The sequence below is a fragment of the Vulpes vulpes genome, chromosome 5 (assembly GCF_048418805.1).
Source record: "Vulpes vulpes isolate BD-2025 chromosome 5, VulVul3, whole genome shotgun sequence".
Taxonomy (NCBI): Eukaryota; Metazoa; Chordata; class Mammalia; order Carnivora; family Canidae; genus Vulpes; species Vulpes vulpes.
The window spans coordinates 55,849,231-55,865,194 of record NC_132784.1 but is presented as its reverse complement, the minus strand read 5'-3'; the positions used below and the strand labels follow the sequence as shown (position 1 = coordinate 55,865,194).

The 15,964-nt window shown below is 51.6% G+C and overlaps 1 protein-coding gene across 8 annotated transcripts in view; it reads left to right on the top strand.

Moving 5' to 3' along the window:
• ZNF516 (zinc finger protein 516) overlaps positions 1-15,964 on the top strand; it is a 117,266-nt gene that overhangs the window by 21,218 nt on the left and 80,084 nt on the right. For 4 of the 8 annotated variants that reach the window (XM_072758133.1, XM_025997756.2, XM_072758137.1 and 1 more), the window contains exon 2: positions 12,227-12,411. The exons of 3 other annotated variants lie outside the window; for them this stretch is intronic. The gene's annotated coding sequence lies outside the window, so the exon portion shown is untranslated. Of the gene's footprint in view, positions 1-12,226; positions 12,412-15,675; positions 15,828-15,964 lie in introns of all 8 variants that reach the window. One more of the 8 variants, XM_072758134.1, reaches the window with a different exon arrangement.

The following is a 15,964-nucleotide window of genomic DNA, read 5'->3' as shown; positions in this document are numbered from 1 at the left end:
GCTGCAGGGTGCTCCCCAGTGGGGAGGTGAAGAAGGGGTGTGTTCTGGGCAGATGATCCAAGGAAGATGGTGCTTGGGGCTAGTCTAGAGTCCGTGAGGCCAGGGAAGAGGAGCCGGGAGTGAGTGGTTCCCATTGGAAGGTGAGGTCCTGGTGAGCTGGCAATGTACCTGCTATCGTGAGGGCGGGGGAGGCCCAGTGGACCCCAGTGGACCCCAGGTGCCAGCGGTGCCTGGCGTGCACCCCCACGGAACCAGCTGTCCAGCTGGAAGAGCCTTACACCCTGCAGGTTACCAGCTCTCACTCTCCTGTGGGAATAGGAGGGGCCACAGATTCAGATGACAAGGCCAAGGCCACACATCCGTCCCGGGATGTGGGCGTAAGGCCCGGGGAGAGCTCCCGCTGTGGGGTTGCCTCTGTCTCTTGCCAGGTGCCAGACGTGGCCGGAGACGCACAGCTCAGCCTTGCCGTGTGTCCCGATGGTGGCAGAGGATGCCTTCCTTGTGAGTTCTCAGGGTAGAGGGTTTGGTGACCGTAATAGTATCTGGGCTGATGATACGTCATGTGTTCTGCTAAATTTTTCTTTAGTAAGAGTTTTTTTTTTTTTTTTTTTTTAAGATTTTATTTATTTATGAGAGAGACCAGGAGAGAGGCAGAGACTTAGGCAGTGAGAGAAGCAGGCTCCCTGTGGGCAGCCCGAAGCGGGACTGGATCCCAGGACAACGGGATCACAACCTGAGCCAAAGGCAGATGCTCACCCACTGAGCCACCCAGGTGCCCCTTTAATAAGAGTTTTTAATAGTATCTTTTTCCTGTTTCTTATTTCTTTTGGCCAATAGATTGATGAGGAATAATGTAAATCATCATCTTTGATGTGGGTAGGATGCAGCTTCAGAAATGTGTCTTTTAATAAGTCAGCTTACAAAAATACTTTTAAAGAAGAACACTGCTCAGAAAAGTAAGGGAAATAGAAGGAATTTCTGAAATCAGGTTTATTGAGCTTTGTGGAAACATTTTCCAGGGCAGGATGGGCCTCACAGTACATAAGGTTTATCGAAAATCATAGGTAAGACCTTCTTAATGTGAATTAAGTCAGAACTTGAGCACTTTTGGCCAAGGCTGCCTGTGAAATATTTGTAACAAAAAATGAAATGGTTTAAAATTCTCAGAATAAACCAGAGAGCACAGAATAGGACTCGTATGGAATTTCCAGGCAGGAAGAAGTGGGACATTCCAAAGCTGATTTTTCCTCAGATCCAGAAGCCACAGTGTCAGTTAAATAAATGCTGGATCTAAAGTAATTTGAACTTGGGGTTTCTCAAGCAGTGAGTGCAGAGAGTGGCTGTGGGAAGGCGTGTCGACGTGGGATGGAGATGCACCCTCTGTGGAACTCTTCTTCATGTTCTTTATGTATATGACTTAGAGTTTGTGTCCTGAAACTTTCGACATGTTCCTGAGCTCAGTGAAAAGCTGAGGGAGGGAAAAAAAATGCTTTTTTAAAGTTTGTTGGCGCAGAGAACTCCCAGCAGAGCATGCAAAGTGCAGCAGGGTGATCCTCAGACAGACCGTTCCAAATCTGGCGCGTGAAAATTGGCGGCCTTGTCTAGGGAGGAAAAAAACCCAAAACCCAACACTTTTTAAAACAGTTTGTGGATTCTGGTGATGACCTCGGACATCTACAAATCTCATCATCATTTGGGACAGTGCTGTTTCAAGATTAGCATGTTGTCCATAAGTGGGACAATAGTTTTAGATGCCTAAAAATGGCATTTATATTTTGTGTTATGATTTTTTTTTCTGGGAATAGAATATGAAGGCATTTTCAGTGACTTCGAGCATTTATAATCTCTACTTTTTAATTTAGCATTTTGTATAAGATGTAGTAGATGCAAAGTAGATGTAATGTAAAAATTGGCATTTCATGATTACTGAGTATACAATTCAGTGCCCACATTGGTTTTTTATAATTAATGAATATCAGTTGAAAGGAACCTAAGTCGACCATGTCTGGTTTTCTGAGGACAGCGGGACTTAACCTGTCAGACTCCAGAGCTTTCTAGGATAAAAATAGGAACTGAAGTTTCTGTGTCATCCCAACATTAAATTATGTTTTTAAAAATATTAAAGTTTCTGGTCAGAGGACTCCCATCACCACCATTCCTTTTATCTAAAGAGTGAATGTCTTCCCTTGGCTCAACCCAGTAATTTTATTTAATTTCTTGTTACACTGAAAGAAAACACTTTTACCCTAAATGCAGTAGTGGAAAGTATTACTAGGTCTTTGGTTATTTCAATGTAGAAGGGAAAATATGTAACTAAAATCATGAGTACTTTCTTGTAACTGTCCCCCGGGTACAATACATACATTCATAGATCTTTGCTGAAACTTATTTTTAAAGAGCCCTCTAAATATAAAGGTATGATGAGGGTCGCTTTTTTGGTAATATAAAAAAACAGGACAGCAAATCCCTCATAATAATAAGTTTGGGTGTAATTTTGGGCTGGTGACCTCACTGCTCTGCACGCTTTGCTCATTTTACATTGTGCTGGGAGGAGGCTTCCCCCCAGTTGGGGCCACTGAGGCGCTGCCCATTCTGAGCACAGAGCTGAACATGGGAGTGTTGGAGGGGGGACCTGCAGCGCCTTTCCTCACATCCTGGGCAGTGGGGGGTCCTGGTGGGGACCTCGGGCCTGTTATGGCTGCAGAGGCCCCGATCGCGTGGCGGGGCGCTCGACACAGTCTGGACGCCCAGGGCTGCCCTTTGAGGACTCGGCCCCCCCGATTCGGAGTCCCTGCTGTACCCGCAGCTTGTGAGACAGCTTTCTGAGCCACTGTGGGCCACCCCACATCACACACGTCGAAGGCCATCGCCGATCTTAATTTTGGTGTCTTTCATTTCAGATAAACTAAACATATTTCTGTGGCAGCTGAAGAAGAGCTTCTGCTTTCTATCCCGTCAGGGCGGGCTCCAGCCAGCCTTGTGGTCCTATGGCCCCAGGGGTCCCCAGACGTGGAGCCCTCCCTGTGGGGCCCAGTGCGGGTCTCACGGGCCCCCCGAGGGGCAGTCTGTCTGGGCCCAAGTTTGGGATACGCTGCCCGCCCCCTCTCGGGAGGGCGGCCCAGGGCCAGGGGGTGCTTGGGGATCCGGGACCGGCCGGCGGCAGGCCGCCTCGGGAGGCTGGATGCGTGTGGTTACTTTCTATGTGGAAATGAATTCTTTTGGGGACAGAAAAATCAGGAATTGAATGTACTTACGGTTTGAACGTGTCTGCCAGTGCAGGAAGTTACCAAACTTCTGCTTCAAACCTGAGGCCGCCCAGGCACATTGCAAAAGTGGGCATCGGACTCTCTCAGTGGATTCGATGAGGCATGTCTGTGGGGGGTCACGGCGAGAGCACCCCTGGACGGGGCCAGGGCGCGCTGCCGGCAGGCGTGCTCTGAGTTCTGAGTCGTGTTGTCACCTGCGGCCGCCGGGGAGACCTGGCTCTTTCTGCCCCCAGGTGCTTGCCATCTGGGGGGGCCAGGGAGGCCGGCCAGGGCGGGTGCTCCGCCGCTTGTTCTCTGAGGCCAGCGGAGCAGCCAACCATTCTCCATTGGTCCCGGCCCCCAGCTTCTAGGAGCGGGTCATCCCCAGGCCCGACCCACGTCCCAGGGCCCTGATCCCCGTCTGCCCGTCACCCTCTGGCGGGCCCCACACATAGCCTCTGCCCTCACCATCCCCTGGTGTCTGTGGCCCTTCCTCTCTGGGGACAAGCTCTCCAGTTCCTCGTCACCTACTCGTGCCAGGACTTGGGTGGCTTCCTGTGGCCTTTGAGTCTGATGTGAGGTGGTCTGGAGGGCGAGGGTCTTCCTCACGCTCAGTTGCTTCACTGCCTGTCCCCTGGCCTGTCTCCCTGGCCCTTCACGAACCCCGTCCTTGCCGCCTGCTGGGGTGGGGGCTGTTGTGTGTCCCTCCAGGGACGTCTTCACGGCACCATCCCCCGATTCAGAGTCCCCTCTGCCCTCTGCATGCTCTCCCTCTAGGCCAGCCCCTCCCTGACCCTGGATCTCTCGTACCCCTCTCCCGCTGGATGGACCTGGACCTCTCTGCCTGGTGTCTGTGGCTCCCACACTGGTGCTCCCAGGGTCCTGGGTGTCAGTGTCTGGCCCTCTGAACTGTCCCACGCTGGCTTCTCCCCCTGGACGCCAGGCAGGGCCTTGTTGAACACCTCCTGTGCAGAGGAAACGGCCTGCAGTGTGGACCCCAGAGTCCCAGAGGGCAGCCCGGCCAGTGCGTGGTGCCGACACGGGGTGCATGGCCCCTTGAGGAGCTCACCGGAGCTCCAGGGGGACAAAAGGCTCTGGCCACAGCGTCTCTGTCCTGTGCTTCTACAGCCTCCTGGGGTAGTTGCGGGGCAGCAGGGCCGGCGGTGGGTGGCGGTGGGTGGAGGGCCCTTGGGGTGGAGCCAGAGCCTCCTCACAGGGTTCTGGGAGAGAGACAGGTGATCCTGGTGGTGGACGCCCTAAATGAGATACCTCACAGGAGCTCGGGTTGGTATTTGCACCCACAGGACCCTGGGAGTTTCATGAGGGACCTGGAAAGTCAGAAGGGGCGTCGGTGGTTGGCGTGGCCCAGGAGCACGGCTGGTGTTTCGTGGAGTTAGTGCCTGTGCTCCTCCAGGGTGGGAGCTGAGGGATGTGGACAGCCTCTCTTCTTACCCCATCAGGACTCTGTTTCTGGCTTTAGAAGTTTCTTCCCTTGGGTCCTCCGGCGGTATTTGCCTGCTGCCCACTCCGTTCCAGCCGCTGTTGTGCAAGGTGGCATCTTGGCCGTGCAGGTGTGGAGCTGTGCTCTGCTGCTCCCCCGGACCAAGGACGCACCCACAAGCCACCCAAACCTCCCATGACCGCCAGAGGGGTCCAGCACTGAAACCCCCTGTCTGGCTACCTCCGTGCCATGTGGCATTCAACAGTGTGCTTACCCTCTCTGGGCTCAGGTTTCCTTGTCCATTATGGGGAGAGTGTCGCCATGGTTACCGCACAGGGCCTGGTGGACAGGCACCGATGTGTTTGGCATGGCACCTGGCACGTGGGAGGCGCTGTTACCTGTGCATCTGAGCAACGGCCGGCGCGGGGCCTCAGGTGAGTGCATGGAGATTCCGGAGGATGCCACGAGGGCCCGTGATCCCTGGACCAGGGGGCAGCTCTGTCTCTTGGGTTGGCCGACGGCTCCACAGCATCGTGCACCTTCCCTTGCTTGGGGATTGGTGTCCGCCCCTCACAGATTGGTTTTGTTTTTTTCTGTAACTTTGTTTTATTGATGTATTCTTAACAGGCAAAGGATACTTTATTTAAATAGGGCAACAGCTCTTTTTTTTTTTTTTTTTTTTTTTACAGAACACAAAAGTGATTTTTTTTTTTTAATTAGGAAAAAAATGCCCTATTTTAACATAAGCTCACTATTTATGAGAACACATACTAAAAGAACAGTAACAAACTGGTCTTAGGAAAAAAACAGTGTGATGACAGAAAACTTGATATACTACATCTTCGAGGTACCTGCAAGCAGGCCCACTGGAAATAAACACACAACTCCGATCACCCCCACACACAAATCTGCACAGGTTCTATCTGCAAACATTTAGAAAACACACTGGAAGATAAGGATGAACTCACCCCCCATATGTGCATCCACATGTGTATATGTGTGGACGATTTTCCAGATGCTCACGTTTTATTATTTTGAATGATCATTTTGAATGACGTGGTGTGTGTTGGCCCAGCGTACAGGGCAGCGCCGTTTCACCACCATTTCACAGTAATTCTAGGTGGACGGAGTCGTCTGGTGTTCCCGACATCCCTGCGCGGACACCTGCTGTAACTACAGTGTGTGTGTGCGCCCCGGGCCTTGTCGGTGTCCTTCCTCGTCTCCTGCCAGGGCCTCTCCTGCCCTCCCGGGACCCCAGGCTGCCTCCAGCTGTGTGCCCCGCCAACGTCCCTGCACCTGGACATGTGGAGGCCTCAGGGCAGCTGATCTGTGGACTATTGTCCATACAGTGCGGAGGCCACAGACCCGCCAAGTGTGCCCCGCAGGTTGTCTTCTGACCTCCTTGCATCTGCTGGTCATTCCAGCACCACTTCCTCTATCTGTGCTGGCTGTGCTGGTCTAAGCAAGGAGGCTGTACCTGAGTCTGTGTCCTCCTGCACATCACAGTTGATTCTGGAGCTTTCCTCCTTTGTGCCATCTGCAAAGGGGCAGCATCCACGCGTTTCTGGGATGTGCATGGACTCCTTGGCCCATGGGAGATGATGGGTCGAGTTTTTAAAATACTCCTTCCTCTGAGTTTCTTGGACTAAAGTATTCCTGCCCGAGAATAAAGGCTTTCATGTTCCTTCCTCCTTAGTGCATCCAAAGTGTCCAGGGACGGCACATGGTCTCTCAGCACTCGTAGCTCTGAAATGCTTGTTCTAGTCAGGGACATAGTCGGAAAAAAGCCAGTGCTTTGGTCAAAGGACCCACACATAGAAGAGCCACCGCCCAACGTGTGGTCTATGAGATTGCCCACTGCATGTGTCGGGCTCCAGCATCTGGCACAGGGCCTTTGGGTGCCCAGAGAACTCGGGGGCCTGTCCTGTCCTGAGGTTGCCAGCAGATGTGGGGGTGGCTGTTGCCTTCCTGGGATACAGCTGGGGTTACATCCCCCTCACATTCCCCCCTCTGTCACTGGGATGCTGGGCCCACCCACACCTGGCCCTGCCTGTGTCCCAAGGGAGCCATGATGAATCTCAGGTCTCAAAAGACATGTCACTAAATATATTTTTTTTTAAATGGGAAAAATAAATGGAAACCTGTGAACTTCTTTGTAAGTGAAGTGACCAAGCATGGGGAGCAGAAGAGGCCTTGCCAGGCTCTGGAGACTGGCACATCTCCCTCCCCGCCCTGTATCCCACATTGCCACTGAGGCTTTGCACTCCTGCCCCTGGTGACCTGGCACCTGTCAGCAGGCCTCCCGAGGTCCCCCAGCTACCAGCCTGAGACACGGCCAGAGGCTCCAGGAATGCTCCGTGACCCTGCCATGAATTCTGGTTCCTGAGCCTGGACACGAGGGCACGTTGCATGACCACAGAAAGATGGAGTGCATGAGATCTGATTTAGGAGGATATCTCCCTGTCTTCCTGTTTTTAGAAACGAATCTGCAACTTCAGGTTGCGAGGAAAGACTTCCATGCGCTGCTTATGGTTCATGCAGCAGAAATATTTTCTTTTAGATGGTAAGAGATGTTTGCAAGTGTCTTTTTTTTTTTTTAAGATTTTATCTATTTATTCATGAGAGACACACAGAGAGAGGCAGAGACATAGGCAGAGGGACAAGCAGGCTCCCTGCAAGGAGTCCAATGTGGGACTTGATCCCAGGACCTTGGGATCATGCCCTGAGCCAAAGGCAGATGCTCCACCGCTGAGCCACCCAGGCGCCCTGGAAGTGTCCATCTTAAAGCTCATTGTCAAGTATACATGGAATGCCTTTCCAGTTGGGTGAGAGCAGTGGCATGCACTGTAACACTTGCAAACCAAGCAAACTGAGATGTCAATGAAATGCTTCTTTTGATTGGCACAGCAGCCTAGTGGATAGGTCAGCATTGGTAGGCACACTCAGCCCTGATCCGAGGATCGGCTTTGTAAATGCAGGCAGCGTGGGATGAGGTGCAGGGCTGCCCTTCAGATCCATGGTCCAGCAGAAGACCAAGCCACCCATGGGGCATGGCATCTCTGGTGGCCAGAGGCATGACCTGTGTGTGGAGCATAGCACGCCAGGAGAAAACCACCACAGCTGTTTTCGGTGGTGATGAGTTGGTGGCCGGTCTAGGCGATCACAGCAGAGGCAGTTAGACACTGACCTGCTGTTCCCACTGGCCACTGTGCATAGAGGGGGCAAGAAGCCTCCTTGTCTGCAGTGGTGGCTCCTGCCATGTTCTACAGGCCTCTGCCCGAGGGTGCTTGCATGTCTCCTGAAAACATCCATGTCTGTGTATTTACAGTAGTTCATTTTTTTCTTAAAAGCAGTAGCAGGGGCACCTGGTGGCCTAGTCAGTTAAGCAGCTGCCTTCGGCTCAGGTCATGATCCTGGGGTCCTGGGATGGAGCTCAGTGGTAAGTCTGCTTCTCCCTCTTCTCCCCCTGCTTGTGTTCTCTTTCTCTGTCAAATGGATAAATAAAATCTTTTAAAAAAATAGCAAACTAAAAAAAAATAGCAAACTTTTCTTAAAAGTATAGTCACTTAATAGAGGAGAAAAAACAAAAATAAATTGGGAAGAAACTAAAAATATATAACATCTCAAAAAAAAAAAGTATCATCACTTGAAAAATGAACTTGGGACGAGCTCAGGCTGTTGGAGAGGTCCGGGGGTGGGGGCATTTCAGCTCCTTTCCTGAGAACAGCAGCCTTGGTCAGGGTGCATCAGGACAGTTTTGTTACTCTCTTGACTTGGTCACAGGAAAGTCAAATTTGGGTTGATTAGGGTGCCTTCCTGTTTAATCTGTTGGATGTGTGTTTTGCAGACCTGGGACTGAGAGTATTTAAGCTAAGACAATAGTTTTCACTTTGACCTTGGCGTGGGGTCACTTTTCCTGACATGGCAGGAAAAATGTTAGAAGGAGTTTGGTGGGAAATGGGGAAATAGCTCGACAAGACCACCTGCCTGAAGCTTACTGGAGCGTCCTGTTTATCAGCTCATGGGGATCAGAGTAGAGTGGAGCAAAAGATCAAGAATTTTTCCTGAGCGCCGGTCATGTGAGCAAATCCTCAAGCTCGGTGCTTGTGTGTGTGTGTGTGTGTGTGTGTGTGTGTGTGTGTGTGTTGAGGCAGTTTCATTTTGTTATCTGGGCAAGTGTGGCCTGAGGGACATTGTTTACATGGGAGCAGCACCTTTGCGCAGCGTCTGCTGCGGGGTGTGCGGGGCGGAGAGCATGGGGACGGCTGACAGCTGCCCGTCCCTCCTGGGTGGCGTCCCCTTGTGTGGACCCATTAATGCTGAACTCCTGGATGTCAGTCCTTCCATCGCTCGTGGAGGGAATGTCCATTGGTGTCCGTGGGGGGAGAGGTTTTGTGTTCACTGGGCGGGTCTGTACCCAGCAGATCCCAGTCTTTGCCTGCCTGCCTGCCGTGTGCTGGGATGTGCATGGGCTCAGGCCCCCATGCTGTGTTTCACCTAAAGGGACATTCTAGAAGCTGAAGTGCAGTAAGCTTGCATTCCTTATAAGGAGATGTACTGGAGCACCAACTCTTCTTTCTTTTTTTCTGGTAATTGTGTGTGTTGTCCTTTGGTGAAAGTGGTGCCATGGTGTGATTCAAATTTGCTGGAAGGAGTCTCCCAAGTTTGGAGAACTGAAGCCCCACATGTAGTCCCCTCCAGCGGGGACCCCAGGCTCACCACTGATGCCTGGAGAGCACTTTGGGAGCGAAAACACTTTGAGAATAAGTTTACGAGCCCAAAGGAGAACACTAATAAGTTTGATTTTAATCTAAAAGATATTTTGATGTCAAATAGGGTGGAAAGGAGAGCTCATAGGTTTTATCTCTGTACTTGGGGGGTAATCATTTGGCTATAGTGCCAGAGGAGGAGGGAGCAGGGAGTTTTCTTAGCATCTCCACCTGGACAGATGAGCCTAGGACCTTCCCTTGCAGGTGTGGATGCCCAGATGTGCCACACGCTTGCCCAGGTGTGAACAGCACCTGGTGGCTGCCCCGGCCTGCGGTGGGCACTCCGAATATCTGTTGACCCCAAGTAAGCAGACCTAGGATGCGGGCCTCGGGACTCCCGTAGCAGGAGCTGCTCCTGTGTGGGGTGGTGAGCGGGTACTGGGTCCCAGGTGCTTCCATGTGATCATTCACACTGCTACTGAACCTCGAAATTGGGGCCTCAGGGGAGGGGCACCTCCCCTTGCCAAGTGCCCCTTATGGCCCCGGGCACTGTTCTAAGGACTTTATGTCCATTTTCTTACTCTGTGTTTGGAATACAAGTCTGCAAACGTCCTTTGAGTACATTTCTGACAACTGTGGGACCGTATGTGGTGAATGACTCCACCTAAATCTCCTTTAAATGCCGTAAGACATAGGGTGGTCTCAAACAGTTGGTTCCCAGCACCCTGGGTCCCCTGGCTGGTGAGGAGGCCGCAGGTGGCTTTGTGCACGCGTTGCCGCATGCCGGACCAGTGCTCCTGTTTCTGGTTTGCGGCGGCACAGACTGCTGGGCATGCCACGGCCGATCCCCGGAGGATGCTGGCAGTTACCTGCTGCATAGAAAGACGGGGCCTGCTGTGGTAGGGACAGCTACCTCTTAGAAGAGCTGTCTCTCCCTGGTTCTGTGGCCGCTGTGAACCATCGCTGGCCACTGGAGTCCAGTGGGCTTGAAAAATCCTTTCTGCCCCTTCCAAAAAAACCAAGCGAGAGAACCAGTGTCCTGTGCAGGTGTCGGGCAGGAACTGCTCATGTGCGCCCAGCCACCCCCTCGGTGTGCTCAGGTCCCTCCTCGGGGTGCCCCTCTGTGACAAGAGGCATGCGTGGGGCGAGGGTCTGTGCCAGGTGGGTGGGTGTGCTGCCAGTGTGCGTGCTGCCGAGAAAACCGGGAACCTCTAGAACAATGCGACTGAGATTCTGTTCTGGAGGCTTCTCTGTAGGAGCGTGGCCCCCGCAGAGATAGGGCCGCACATCCAGCTTGGCCAAAGTGAGTTATTGCTACTGTGTGCATCCTGAGGAAGCCAGTGTGGGCACACAGGCGGCCGTGGTGCTCGCAGCACACTGGCTAGGCGTTTCCTAGGCGCAGATTTCATTTCAAACAAGCTGTGAGGCCCGTAGAGGCTTGACAGCAGGTGAGCGGCTCACCCCCTGCGAAGCAGAGTGCTATTTTCCATGTGTTTCCTAGGGAAGCTGTGCTTTCAGAGTGTGACCCTGGTGGGAATTACTCCATTAGAAGGCAAGACTGGATCGGCATCTCCCGAAAGGAGCAGATCTGTGTTTGAAAACAAGGAAAAAGTTTGCTTTTTCCAGAACCTTCTACCCCCGGCTCCACATCAGAGCCTGCGGATCTCCCCCGAAAGCAGAGTTTGACTCTTGTCCTAATGTGGAAAGGTCCCCTGATGCTTATGCAGGGCCTCTCTTTAGTACAGTTTCCCTTGGGAGACTTTAGCATGCCCGGAGAAGGTGGTCATTACCAAGAGAGCACGTGTTGTGTTCACGTAAAACACCAGGAGGTTCCGCCTGAGGAGAAGCAGCTTGACGATCCCGGACGGGTCCTGCAGCCACTTTCCGAGAGCCTATGAAGAAGGAGGTGGACATGCAAGGATCTTAGGCAGATGTTTGTTCTTTGCCACATGTACGTGGTTGGACGTGTGCGCTCCTGTAAATGTGTGAAAGTCTGTGTCTCTGTGGTGTGTGGTGTCCTACCGGCTGAGCGGTGAGGCCTTCCCGTGAGCCCTGTCAGCTTCCCTGGGTGGCACGACGCGTCGAGTGCGCCTGGTGCTCTTCTCCCTTTCCGTGGCTTGCACTGTTGCACAATTAGCAGCCAGCACCGTGCGCCTGACCCGCCAAGCCTCCGGTGCTCCGTGCCCAGGCACGGTGAGCGCAACAGACTGATTTTGGGGAAAAAAAAAAATCAAGAAACAGAACTTGGTGTAAGTTAGACATGGAAGGTGATTTGCAGTGTACGTGTATGTGAACGGCCTGTCCTGATGTTAAGGGAAGAGCCGAGAAACTCTTATTTCCGTATTTGTCATTAGGACTGGAGTGTCCCCCGCCCCCCACCCGGCCGTGAATCAGTGAATGGAGCCTGTGCATTGCATCAAATGGGTAAAATATGCGGTGGCGCCGATTAAACCAGGTCCAGAGCCCTGAGGGTCAGGGTCGATGGTGCTTGCGGAGGCAAGGTGCTGCCTGCTCACTCTGGGGCGGGGTGGGGGCCATGGCCGCGGGCGGTGACCCAAACTGTGATGTGTGCTGCCCACGGGGTGAGAGTCCGGAGGCCGTGGGGCGGGGGCGGTGCTGCCCACGGAGGCTCCAGGGGCCGCTCCAGGGGCTGACCTGCCCGGAGCTCACGCCTGGGTGTGGACGCACCCCCAGGAGTGGGGTTTGGTTCTGTGCATGACCCGGTTGCTCTTAGTTATTTATAAGTCAGAGACGGACAATTTTTTGAGGGGGACCTTTAGTCGAGGAAGGTCTCAGCTATACTTAGCTCTTTGCCTGCATTTCTCAAACAGTAATCCACACTTCCCCGAAGAGGCACGGGTGCCCGGGGCCCCTCCGGAAAGGCGGGAGAGGTGGCGCGTGGACGGGGTCAGCACCCCGGGAGTCTGGCGAGGAGCAGAGCCAACGTGAGCCTCTCTTGTCCCCGTGAGAGGAGGGAGGAGTCACCCTGTCCTTACCTGCCTTGACAGCATCTCAGGTGAGTGGGCCCTGCCCTTCCCCCCTGGGGCAGGAGGCCGTTGTTGTGGGGGAGCCGGGCACCGGAAGGGGCTCCGCTCCTTCATCGTGACTGTGAAGTAACGGAAAGGAGTTCATTCAGATAATTGAGTTGGAAACACACTTTAAAGCAATTGTATTTTATTTTTCCAGTACTTGGCTGATTTGGCGGGTGAACTGCACACCTTCCACTGTTTGCTCTCCCCCTTGGGGAGGTCTGTGCTCACGAGGGATCCGCTCCTGCAGCACAGGTGTGCTGTGACGTGGCATCTCTGTGCCACCGACTCCTGTTGGCGTGTGTGTCACGTGTGTCGTGTGTGTCATGTGCATCGTGCGTGTCGAAACAGGATGTTTACGAGGAGCTGCCCCTTCCACCAAATTGGCATTTCCAGAGTTTGTCTCCGTAAACTTGAATTCTGGAGTCATTTTCAGGGTCATGTCATTCAGGGTCCTCAGTGCGGATGGCACTGCCCTTAGACGCAGGAGCAGGCCCCCCGGCCCCGTCCCGGGTCCACACCCAGCTGTGCGCTCGGCTCCTTCGCTGGGCCTGCACACCCCTAGAACCTTGGTCTGTCCCCTGGCAGTGCCTGCCCGTCCCCCCGAGGCACTGGACCACTGGCTGGGGGACCTAGTGCGTGCCACGCTGCTGGGTGTTGGAGTGGTGGAGTGGCGGGGCGGGGGCCGAAGGGACAGAGAAGGAGGACCCTGCTGCAGTGAGCCACAGAGACACTACTGTGCCCCTTAAATAAAGCTCTGTGCTCTATCCTCTGATGGTCTCACCCGGGGCCCAGGGCAGAGATGCCTGCGGCCACCCCGAATCTCCCTCCCCAGGGGCCCCCCGGGCTCTGAGATCCGAAAGTGAGCTGGGTTGTATCTTTATCTTACCTTCACTTTTTCTCCAAAGCTGTTGGTGGATAAGATGTTCTGGCTTTGAAAGCATCCCGCCCCCATTTCTGGGAGTTCCTCCACGATCGCTTCACACATGGCCTTTCCTTCAATTCTGTAGCCGAATAACACAATACCATTCTTATGGGGAGTTAACGTGGTATTTTGCATGTTTATCCTTTTTTTTTTTGTTCCTTGCAAGAAAGGTAGACATGGTCTTTTATCTTCAGAAGTTAGAACTTGCAGGGATGTGTCATTAAGTGTGCTTGAAAATATATTTTTAGACAAGCGATGCAGGATAAATCCTAGGGCGATGTGACATCATGTTCTTGTCAAGAATTGCTCTTTGTAAACATTCTCTGACAGATCGCTCTCCTTAAGAGGCTGAAATATCCAGCTGCTCTCAAAGGTGCGTTGTGTGTTGGTGATAAACTAGGTCATGTTACAGTAGTTATTGGCAGTAATGGATCTGGAAAATTTAAGCTGGTTACCCTGTATGTGCTTTAGATCCTAACGCATTTGGGGAAGATCCGTCCGTTTCTAATTTTGATCCTCCTAAAGTATCGATTGGTGTCCGCACAAGGGCAAACAGGGTCTTAAATAATTTCTTGCGTGGCATGCCTTTCTGCCGTCCTACCAAAAGCAGCTCAGTCCAGGGTATCTTTACAGAAAACGTTTGGTGTGCTGTTGCTTAGAATTCAGTAGAATTGATCACGGAATGTTTATTTCTCAGTGTGTGCTCTTAAAGAAGGGATTTTTTTGGTGGGCTGGCTTCTCTGCTAAACAGCACTACCTCGGAAGGTAATGTTTAACAGAATGTTTTATGGTTTACTGCACATAATTATCTCTCTTTGTATTCTTGGGCACAGTTCTTTATTTGACGGCTGTTCACAAAAAGCAGAGAGGAAGGCGATAATGTTCGATAGGTATTCATTGCAGACTGTGTTCTTAGGCTGGGAGAAAAATGTTGGTTTTAGGTAAAAGTCTGGAAAAATAGGTCAATGTGAATGTGTTGGGGGGCAAGTACTGTCTTTTGTTCTTGGTTTCCATGGAGTAAAATACAGTTCATTTATAGGAACTTACTTCTGTTAAAATACGGTTTACAGTCCACTGACACAGATTTCAGAAAGCTACGTCCAGTGGACCAGGAAGTGTCACCTACTGAGAAAACATGGCAAGTTTCTACACGGGATTATTTTATTTTCACAGTTGACAATTTCTGTTAAAAAAAATTTCTGCCAGGCACTGACTAGGTTATCGTTTTTACACTTTGGGGTTTACGCTCAGTAAAAACTTATCCTCTGCTTGTAAATGGGATATATTTTTTTTCCCTTGCAGTTTACTAAAGCCTTCTCGTCTTCCAGGTTTGTTTTAAAACCAGAAATTTATGAGTCTTGATTTTTCTCTGGTATCCCCCATGTTTTCAGCACTTCTGAATTGATCAGAACTTAGGCTTTCATCCCCTTGATGCAGCATGGAAAAAAAGTCAACATAAAAACTTGACGGCTTTTGTGGTTCATGTAATGAAGCGAATGATTTACTCTCTATTTTTGTAAAATGCTGAGCAGCCTCTGGTGGCTGCAGACTTCACCCGCGCGCCCAGTTTGGGGGATGTGAGCTCTTGATGGAAAGGTTGACTGGATCAGTAGCTGTACTGGCAGTGGCGGTGGGGTTCCAGGACCGCATGTGCCCTCAGGGCCCCGGTCTTCGCGCCCAGCCAGGGGTCCAGCCGGACATTGATCTGCAGAACCTTACAGAGCAAGCTCTGGCTCCTGTTATTTTTCATTTTTTTTTCCTCCTTTTTCTTTCCTCCTTCCTTTTTTTTTTTTGTTTTTCCAGTTTAGAGAAGTTCACTTTTTTAGGGACAAATAGATTGATGAAGTCACTACGTCCTATAAGACTTGGACATAGTAAATAGCCAGCGACAGGGATGTGTTGATTTTGGAGAGCAAAGGAAAAAGAACTAGGAAAAGCATGCTTCTTTCTTTTTGGTATTAAAACATCCAGCCCCTGCTTATTTTCACACGGATGCCTCTTATTAAAGTCTCCATGACTACTTTGGATTTTTCTGGATATGTTATTAATGACTGGGGAGGGAAGACCCCCATATCCTCCCCCATCCATTCTTGGGCTTTCCTGCATGTAATCAATAATTAGATTGTGTTCATCTGCTTTTTTCATCCCCCCATAAGGTAAGATTTGACTGCCGGTCTTTCTAGTTTAGTAAAAGGACCTATGGGCAGTGTTTATACTGATGTTAACTCATATTTTCTTTTGGAACTGTCTGGGCATACCGTTGTGAGCGGTGTACTTTCTATTTCCACTTTCTCTTGGGAGGTGATGATGGAATCTCTCTTTTCAGGACCAGGAGTTGATTTGGGTGTTTGACAGATTGTGGTAAACAACTTCATACATAAAAGGGAGCCTCCTCGCAGTCACAGTGAGGTCGGAGCACACGTTTGTGCTGTGCATGGAGCCGGTGGCTGCAGCCTGGGCCTGAACTACAGGGTTGCGGTGAGTCTGGCCACAAGGCCTCGGAGTTTGCGTAGTAAAGCCTTATCAAAGACAGTTAACTACATTTGGGGACTACCGAGTATGTGGGCTCTTGCTTGCTGTGTTGGGTGCTAGAGAATTCACAGGAAACCTTTGTT